Source organism: Tribolium madens, unplaced genomic scaffold, assembly GCF_015345945.1.
Source record: "Tribolium madens isolate multiple individuals breed KSU strain unplaced genomic scaffold, Tmad_KSU_1.1 Scaffold_1;HRSCAF=32;Tcas5.2_LG8, whole genome shotgun sequence".
In the NCBI taxonomy this organism is placed as follows: domain Eukaryota; kingdom Metazoa; phylum Arthropoda; class Insecta; order Coleoptera; family Tenebrionidae; genus Tribolium; species Tribolium madens.
This window is the reverse complement of record NW_025400984.1, coordinates 55348-65197: the sequence shown is the minus strand read 5'-3', so window position 1 is coordinate 65197 and position 9850 is coordinate 55348. Positions and strand designations below refer to the sequence as shown.

At 31.9% G+C, this 9850-nt stretch overlaps 1 protein-coding gene across 2 annotated transcripts in view; it reads right to left on the bottom strand.

The window, feature by feature from the left end:
• Nucleotides 1-1250: 1250 nt before the first annotated feature.
• Nucleotides 1251-9850, bottom strand: part of LOC123004156 — a 39934-nt gene continuing 31334 nt past the window's right edge. The window contains exon 5 of one of the 2 annotated variants that reach the window (XR_006412672.1): nucleotides 1251-4907. The gene's annotated coding sequence lies outside the window, so the exon portion shown is untranslated. Of the gene's footprint in view, nucleotides 4908-7053; nucleotides 7313-9850 lie in introns of those variants that run through there. The other variant, XR_006412673.1, reaches the window with a different exon arrangement.

The following is a 9850-nucleotide window of genomic DNA, read 5'->3' as shown; positions in this document are numbered from 1 at the left end:
ATTATTAGAATTACAGAAAGCTAACTTCAGCCCGTGACTAATATGACAGTTACTATTAGCAACGTGACTAATACCCATAAAAGTCACGGCTTGTTAAGGAGTGTATAAAAAAAAGGTCACTTAGCGTCATGGAAACATATACGATAATCCGTGTTTTAGATGTGGGAGTAGAAAAGTACTTAAAAGATGCAAACTTCGTTTATATTGCATTTTTGTGTGGAATTGTCCGACGCTAAAATAAAAGTTGCACCGTGAACATCTCAGAATCTATACCCATTCGGGTAAGGCATATTGGCATATGACTTCTTCAGACCTGCAGTATAACCTCTTAAAATTTCTGAAAAACTATTAAAATCACCCAAAATTTATTTAAGTTGTAAAAATACGTTTCACTTCACAGCAATATAAATCACATGTCTTGGTATAAAAATAGTACAGTTTGAGTTTTAAGTTTGAGGTTGTGCTAACATTGATAAATTTTTGAGTTTTTAAAGCAAATACGTTGACAATAAGTACATGTGCTATAGTATAAATAGTTGCACATGCATAATCGTTTCTCAGAGATTAATGCATTATATCACACTATATTTTTTTGTTAGCACAATCCCAATGCAGTTAACATGAAGGTGCTTTAGATCACGTCATCTGAGTGTTTTGTTAACTTAAGCAAAGCGTTATATCAATCTGGTTAATATTTTGATGATGATAACAGCTGCTTGTTAGTACAGTTCTTTCAATAATTATGGCCACGTCATCATCTTCAAGAATATATAACATTCAGTGGCGGCCCGTGGGTCCGCAAATCGGGGAGGCAATCATAACACGAGGAGAACTCTACTTAGCCAAAAAATATAGATTCATAATGATTAGAAAAATTATGTATGAACATAAAAAACAAAAAAAAAATACTTTTGGCAAGAACCACGTGAAGGCGTAGAGCATCTCTTGCTAGGACTGGTAGGAAAAGGATTGGGATAGGCTGGATGTTAGTAACCAAAAATAAATACATCATAATTCTCTAACAGAAAAAAAAATAAAACAAAACAAAATCTTCCCTAAATTACCGTATATCAAAAAAAAAAAAAAAACAAAACAAATTCTTCTGTAAATAACAATATGACAAAAATATATATTCTTCTGTAAATAACAATATGACAAAAATATATATTCTTCTGTAAATAACAAAAAAACTAAATGAAATGTTCTAAAATAACAAGATACAAAATGAATATACTTAAATTCGAGTTTAAAATTAAAAATTGACACGAAATAAACAAACCAACTTCGAAATTTTATAAATCAAAGGAATACGACGATTTATTTGATTTGCGAAAAAGTCTATAATATTTTCGTAAAAAGTTGCTTCTTGTGAAAGACCTTTTGTAAAATCTTTGTTAATTGAAATAAGTGACAAATTTCGTAAGCGGCTTTGTATCATGGTGTTGCGAACATATGTTTTTATAGATTTTTAAGTGTGGAAAACGAACTCTTTACCGAGGCAGAGGCTGCCTGTTCAAAAATAAACTTAAACGTGTTTAGTAAAAATACAAATTTGGGGTCTAAAAGATAATGCTTCAATCCTTCAGCTTCTCTTATCGTTTCTTTATCATTTTTAAATTCTTCATGGTCAATTATATAGTCAAATACTTCAATTAATTTATTTTTATTTGAATGTATTGTAAAAACAGCGCGTGAAGTAAAGTTCCAACGAGTTGGTGCGTTTGTTGGTAATCGACTGCCGCAAATCGAATCAAGAATATTAGTTCGTTTAGTTGATTTTGAAAAAAAGATGAGAAACCTGATAAATTTGAAAAGAAAATCGACTATATTTAATTGAATTACAAGACTTACCTACTCAAAACCAAATTTAAAATATGAGCATAACAGTGTACATAGAGTGCTTGTGGTGCGATTGATTTAATTTTGGATTGCAAACCATTGATTTGACCTGCCATAACTGCAGCACCATCGTAAGTTTGTGCATCAAGTTTGTTTTTTAAATCATATTTTTCAAAATTTTGAATCAAAAAAGTAAATTACTCGTCAGCTGTGCGACCTACACTAACCTCATAAAAGCCAAGAAATCTCTCAATTACTTTACCTTTCACAATATATCGAAAAATTACAGCAACAATTTACATCGGTGGTCTCATCAATTTGGCACGAAAAAAATAGTGTTCAAAATTTCTTTGTCTATTTCTTTTTCTAAAATTGCTGTGATTGTCTCTAATATGTCAATTTGGATTGTTTTTGAAGTGCCGGAAAATACTGATTTCTTGTCCTTTATTTTATGTTTCCTTTATTTAATGAAGATTCGCTTTCCTCGTGTCCTCTGAGACTCTCAGAGCTACATTTTGAAAAGCCAAAAACATTATACAATCAATTAATCTTTTAATTATATCCCAATTCTGCTTGATTTCCGCATTATAAGATTCTATTTGTTCATTTCTCGCATTATCTATTGCTATTTCTACATTAAATTTGCCAAGTAATCGAAATTTAGGGGAACGACGGGTAATTGCGAACACTTAAGAGAAAAAATTAATTACTTTGAATCTACTGCCATTAGAGCTATAATATTCAACCTAGATCAGACAGAAAAGCCTAAGGAATTAAACTACAATAAAACAATCAATTAAGTTTAATTTAAACAATACTAAATAGTTAACAAAACAATATATTGTAAATTCGGCATTACACGAAAGTTACGGGTAATGCCGGACAGCTGGTGGGTTATCCAGCCCGAAGAAGATTTAAGAGCCAAATAATTAAATATAACAATAACAAAATAGGTATGAATATTATGTGCACAAATCTGCACAAATCACAAATATATAGTCTGTTGGTTTTTCCACTCCAGTGAAGAGCTTGTGCATCCAATCTCCACAAGAATACAACGAAACCAAATTACATTTTCTCATGTTCTCCTCTGACCACGAGTATTTTCCCGTCGTTCTTTGACGTTTGCAAAGCATCTTTAACCAAATCAAAGAATTTGTTTTGTTGGTCAAAAAGAACCCCAAAAGTCCCAATTTTATGCCCTCCATAAATTACAAAATGCTAGGACCGCACGTGCCGAAGAGAGGGTGGATCTCGAACGGATCGTGTATTTACCAACTGAAATCTTAAACAAATTTTTTCATTTATATTAGTTGAACCTCAGCGAGGTAGACTTTGATTTAATGCTGTTACTGCTCAAATAGCAACTTTCTACGATAAACCATTTGAAAACTTGTAACTTGTAAGAAAACTTGTAACAAAAATTCTGACATATTAATTGTTTTACCCTAAATAAGTAACTTTTTTATAAAACCGACTCTACTGCGAGGTAGATTATTAAATTTTAGTTAAGATGACACTGCGACCTATTTTCCAATGTTAATATTTACAAAAATATCTTGCATCAAAAATTGGCTATTTTATGTACATTTGTGAACCCACTGCATAGGACCCTTAAGAAAGACTTTCTGAACTGTCAATTAAAACACATGTCGGGTAATGCTAAACCCCGTGTTCGGTATTGCCCGATATGTTTATCGAAATTGTTTTAGGTTATAGGCAATAAACAAAGACAAATATTTCAACTGTTGCCATGTAAAACCATAGACAATTATTGAACAATTATAACAGTCCCAAACTTTTTGCAAAATGTTATCATGTATTGTTTGCTTACCTTAAAATAATACAATAGTAAATAATAAGACAATATGTGAAAATTAAAATGTCGTCAAAACTTTTACAAAACAGGGGCTAAGTTCATAATGGTTAAATTGCAACACTTGTGCAGTTTACTTTCATTCTAGAATGTTGCTGGCAGCCAACAGAGGCCAGAATCAGTTAAAAATGAGTGTTCGGTATTGCCCGCTGTTCGTAATTACCCGTCGTTCCCCTACATGTGGATGAAATATGCTCTTTGGATTTTCTATGCCTTTCAAGAGAACGGGATAATTTTTTATGTCATTATATCCTGATTTCCACCAAACTGAATTTTTTGTTTTTTGATTAAAAAGCAAACATGGCCAACAGTACAGTTTATTGCGTTCAGTGCTCCCTGTTAGCCACTCACAATTATTATACCAGGATACATTAAATGTCCATTTGGACCTACCTGCTACTATTTTTAAATTTGCAAGAGCAGGACGTGGTGTTCCTAAATCTTTTATAAACAATTTATCTTCATAATTTAAAGCACTAAAAGAATTTTGAAGAAAATAATCTACTGACAATTATGAATTTCTACCCTATCCATTTTAAAATACCCCTATACCTTAATAATGATCATCCACAATCAATTTTTAAACATTCAACCGCACCACCTAATTACTCTGACACGACACTAATTAACCGTTGAATTCAATAGCCACGCAGGCGCATTTTGTCGAAGGTATACCGCCTCGGATACATTTTCAACGATGGTTTTAAGCATATAATCAGGTTGTACGTTTTATAGACAGAAATTACACGTAGCTGCATGAATGTTGCCTATCATCTCGAAGGTAGGTAGCCTCTGCTAGTCTTTACGAACCATAGGCTCGTGCAGCGTGCGCTCTTGGACGTGTAGTGCAACGAAAATTAAGCGCGTTTAGATTCGTGTACGTAAATTATAAAATTAAAATTTTGGTATAGCAACTTATTGCATTATTGAACAGATACATGTATTTAACAGACACGTATATTAAACATAATAAAGAATTTTGAAATCATTTGAATCTAATAATGCAATTTTTTAAAATTTGTACATTTTTGTTTAGTAGGCAATGCCTCCTCTGCCTCCCCTGAGGAGCCGCCACTGATAACATTCACAAATTCTCTACGTTTTAAGCCTATGTGTCGATGCTAGTGTTTTCTTTATCAGTTCCTTGACAAGAGTGTCCAATTAAAGCGTCAAATTCCGATGGAGATGTCACCTGAAATGTTAAATCATTCAGCACAAAGTTACATCTGTGTACCGAATAGAACAAAAAAATGAAACCAAATTCTTTACGGCAAAATTAAGATTACATAATGTTGTTTAAGAAATATAGGATACTATACAGGCTGCGCCAGAACTCGCGCCCCAGAGAAAGGTAGGTAAGTTAAGATACCAGGAACATCGAAAAATTGTTGTTGTTAAAAATTGTTGTTCTATCTATAAAAATTTAGAAGTTATGAGAGTTTAAATTTTTCACTTTGACTATTTATTTCTGTTGGAAAAATAATTTTCAAAATTTTTTTGCTACAGGCTATTAGAAGAGGAAACAAGGAAGCTGAATCCTAAATTGTAACTCTATTTAATGTTATTTGTGGCTTTTATTGGCAATTTTTTTGTACTTTTACTAAATAATTATAAAAAAAACATATAAACTTTGTTTTTTTTTTAAATGGCAATTACCAAGTCAAAATTTTGGTGAAAAAATTGGCAGCAGCTTGTCTCCATAGCCACAAATTTTGTTTGTTCTTTGTTTTTGTCACTAGAAATTTTGTTAAAAAAATATGGTTATGTTTTCAAATTCAGATGTTGTCAAAATTGTGACTTTTATGAATCTTGTGTGCCTGTTTGCTCTTTGAAAGCGCTATAATTGAATACCTGAGGACAGACATCATTACCTAAGGTCTAAAGACAGAATTCAGTGCTAATAACTTTGATAGAAACACACCGCAAATAAGTACAATTTTGTGGACAAAAATGAGGATCTTGCTACAAAAACTTTGAAGAAAAAGAATTATTTAGCAAAAAATACAAGTAGGTATTGTGATGCTTGGATTGCCAAGTTTTGTGTAATTTATAGAAATGAGCTGTAAGTTGATGCATTTTTTAAATGCTTCTTTCTTCACTTTAGTTGCAAAATTGTTACTTTTTCAACTCGTGCCTCAAAAACGATGCACAATACACTAATTTAATTGCGTTCTTTCCGAAGTTCTTTCTCATTCATGTTCATTTTGTATTCTTGTCAATTTTTACTAAAAATTGAGAATGTTTAGCAAACCTGCATTACAAATTGCTTCTACATTTTAACGGGTCCTTGTTCTAACTTCCTGCTTGCGAACTATTCGTTTCCAAATTTCTAAAAACTGTTAGCGGTACCGAATTTGTTCCTTTTTTGGTGTTTCGTCTCTAAATTTTCTTTGACGATTTTTTGTGTTTTTGTGTCGAACTGACGTTCTTGCGTTTAAACATTCTTGCGAATATAAAACGCTATCTTAACACACTCTTACAATAAATAACTATTATCCACAATCACTCTATAAAGAGACTTTATTCCACACTTTAGATGCATATCAAGTACCACTTTATCTACTAGTGGAATAAAGCAACTTTATTCCACTGTTAGTAACCAGCGCACCGCGTAACAGCTTACTACGTTTAACCAAAAGCACATTTGGCGAGACGTTTAAATGTGACTTCAATTTTTTATTTAAGTTTGGAATAATTTGTGCCTGTGATTGTGGATAAAACGTTATATTGAAGCCGTGTGTTAGTCGCGTTTTATGTACTTAAGAAAATTAACCGCTCGAACTGCCGTTCTTGCGGTTAAACATTCTTGCGTGGATGAAACGTTACCTAATACATTCCTACAATAAATAACTATAAATACTGATCATTTATCATTTTATACTGATCAAAATTGAATTATTTAATGATCACTTTATCACTACCCTTTTAAAATAGCCTGTATAAAATGGTTTCATTAGTTTGAACTAGTCGTTAACACTAGAAGCAATGTAGGGTATTGGTACAAATATTTAAGTTTTTGAAGTGCATGAAAAGGTTCTAATGATAGTCAATGAAAGGGTCTTGGTAAAAGTCTAGCCAGGTGTAATCCTTTGTTATATTTTGTATATGGGGGTGATAAAAAAATTACTTACTTTACGAAGCTAAGATGACGCCTCAATAAAGCTTGACCCCAAAGATTTTGGAAAATAAATAAAACTTCAATCAGGGCAGCTCAAAAGGTAAGCTTAAATTTCGAGGAATGAAACAAAACTGTATAAAATAAGTTTTATTTATAAAATGCTTTATACTAATGATAAAAATACATAAAATATGGTGAATATAAAACTTTCTTTTAGCCTTATAATTATTTGAATTTTGGGTATCAATAATATTTGTAATTATTTTAATTAGTTGATATAAACAGATTTTTTTAAGCTCAATATTTTTAATTATATTTAGTGATATGTTTTTTGTTGTATTTGCTTAGGCTAATTTTGTGGCACATTGGTCCAACAATCACAATGATAATAAAAAATGACAAAGGAATAGAATTTAGTTAAAATATCTTGGTTTATCTACAGAGTCTTCTTCGTACGCTAATAAAACATATCCTTTACCCTAAAAATAAAAAATATCATTAATTACGAGTGTACGTACTCAATATAATTTCAAACTCATACTAAAGTCCAAAATAATAAATAAAAAGGATACTTACATTAACCAAATCTACCACCAACTAAAACTACAGGGTGTTTGCGGATTGTGAGCAAATATTTTAACCACTAATAGAACTCATCAAAAGGAACAACTTCTGTATTTCTAACTTTTGCCAAAAACTCGTCATTCTGAGTTAAAGTTGAGGCTGAAAATCCGTTCTCGCCAATGTCTTAATAGGATGTTTACATTCATCCATAAAACAAAAACTACGGAACGTAAACAGCGTAAAGATCAATGTTAGTGGGTCAATACTTGCTATTCTAAAAAAAAGTTCGAAATGTGGTCCTTCGTGAGCAATGCACACTTCTTGTACTCTTCGGGCTAGGGTAGCTTGCATTCGCACACCCTCCCCCCCCAAAAAAACACACGTATTTAAATCTGGTGATCACGGTGGCCATTGGCGACCAATCCATCTGGAAGGAAAATGATTTTTCAGTTCATTGGTGATGGAGCTCCTCTTGTAAATACCGCTGTCCCTCGGTGTCGTCAAGGGCACGTCTTCCACTAGATCGGACAATACATCCAAAAAATCCAGATAAACGGCACTAGTTAAACGTTGAGGTAAAATGTGGGGTCAAATTAAAGTGATCTTCAATGATCCCTGCCCAAACATTTAGTGAAAATCGATCTTGGAAGTGATGACCGTACGATGCCCGTCAATTCGACTTTTGCGTGGTTGGCCATGCGTTGGCGTGGGGAAATTGCAAAAAAAATTGGATACGGAATTTGTTTGGTCTTCAAATTGCCTTCTCATAACGAATGACTTTAGTGGTTAAAATATTAGCTCGTAATCCGCAAACACCCTGTATATTTAGAGTACTTTAGATCAGTGTTACTATTTAAGCTTTTGCTTATCTATTTATTTTCTGCCCTAATAATTTTAACTAGATAAATTTTATAAAAGTCATAGACCAGGCATTATAACTTGGAAAGTTGGAAAAATATGAATGCAATGCACAAAGATACAAGGAAAACAATTCATGCTTACTTTTCAATAATAAATAAAATTGCAGACACGGAATTTTGGATGATTTGTTATTGGACTGACATAAAAATGTACAATGGGCTTTATGCAACTCACTTACGATGTTTGTAATTTTTATCCTGACCGCTAGAGAAAAAATGAATCAAAATATATAATTTATTGAAAAAACTTAAAAAAACGTATTGCTGCCATTATTGTTTCGGAACATCGACGCCAAAAATAAATTAATAAAAAACTTTCAAATTCTATTATCACAATGACAATAAAGCGTGGCTTATATTTACATTTTTTGAACTGACATAAATTGGATGTCCAAAATTCCTTGTCCGCAACTGTAGGATTTATTACAAATGTTACAAAAGTGACTTTTATGACTAAATATCATAAGTAAACGTTTTATCTTTCAGCCATGGAGTAAAAATTTTATTTTTGCGCCTAAGCGGTTTTATTTTTAGCATGACATTTACCAATGTTGTCTATTTTGCTGCTTCAGCAATTTCTAATTAGGTACATACATTGTACAGGGTATCCCAAGTTTTAGGGCCGTCGCAAAAATAAATATTTGTAACTGATTAAAAAAAAGTTTGATAGTGCAAACGATAGAATACAATTTGATGCTTTAATATTGTTCCAAATGTTTTGCTTATGTCAGTGAGACTCTAAAAACCGTATTCACTTTATGAAAAGCTTTATGTATGAAAACGAAGCTATACAATAGCTAATTTTAAATGCTACGGTTTCTTTTTCTGTGCAGCTTTTAATAAAAATGTTTTTTTTATTGGTTGTAGCGTATTTTTTTTAAATTAGAGTTTTCTGACTCGAACTCTTTCCTGAGTCCGCCTCTGATTGCAAGAAATCGCAACATTTTGATCTGCTGCAACGGGTTTTTAACAGTTTATGGCTAGGAGTTGATATCCAGCTCTTAGGTGCAATAAAGCAATTGACTCTGTTCTCACTTATTTCTAGAAGAACTATACGCAAATAGTTTTAAGGACCTCCTATCACTTAAGACTCAAACTCGGCTCAATCTCTAACGTATAAAAATAAAAAAACACAAAAACTCCGATGGATGCAACGACCCTATTCTCAAATTGTATGTTTGTTTTTTGTTAATATTATTTTACTTTTTGGATGATTTTTTTCGACAACTTAATATTTTGGTGTTGTCATTTCTAAAAAAGATGTATCAAACTGCCCAAAAAAATTAGGGGTTTCCATTAAAAAAATGTCGATGACGTCATTACTCAAAAACCAAAAAGTGTAAAATTTTAAATCAAGTTAAAAATTGACCTGTTTGAGCATATTTGCCAAAACAATTTTTTTTCAGTTTAATAAGATTATTCCATAATTTTGTTGCTCACTACCTAAGTACAGGATGAAAACTTTAACTAGAATAAACTTCATAACTTGGATATAGACACTTTTTGTAACAAATTCCAAAATATGTCAGTTAT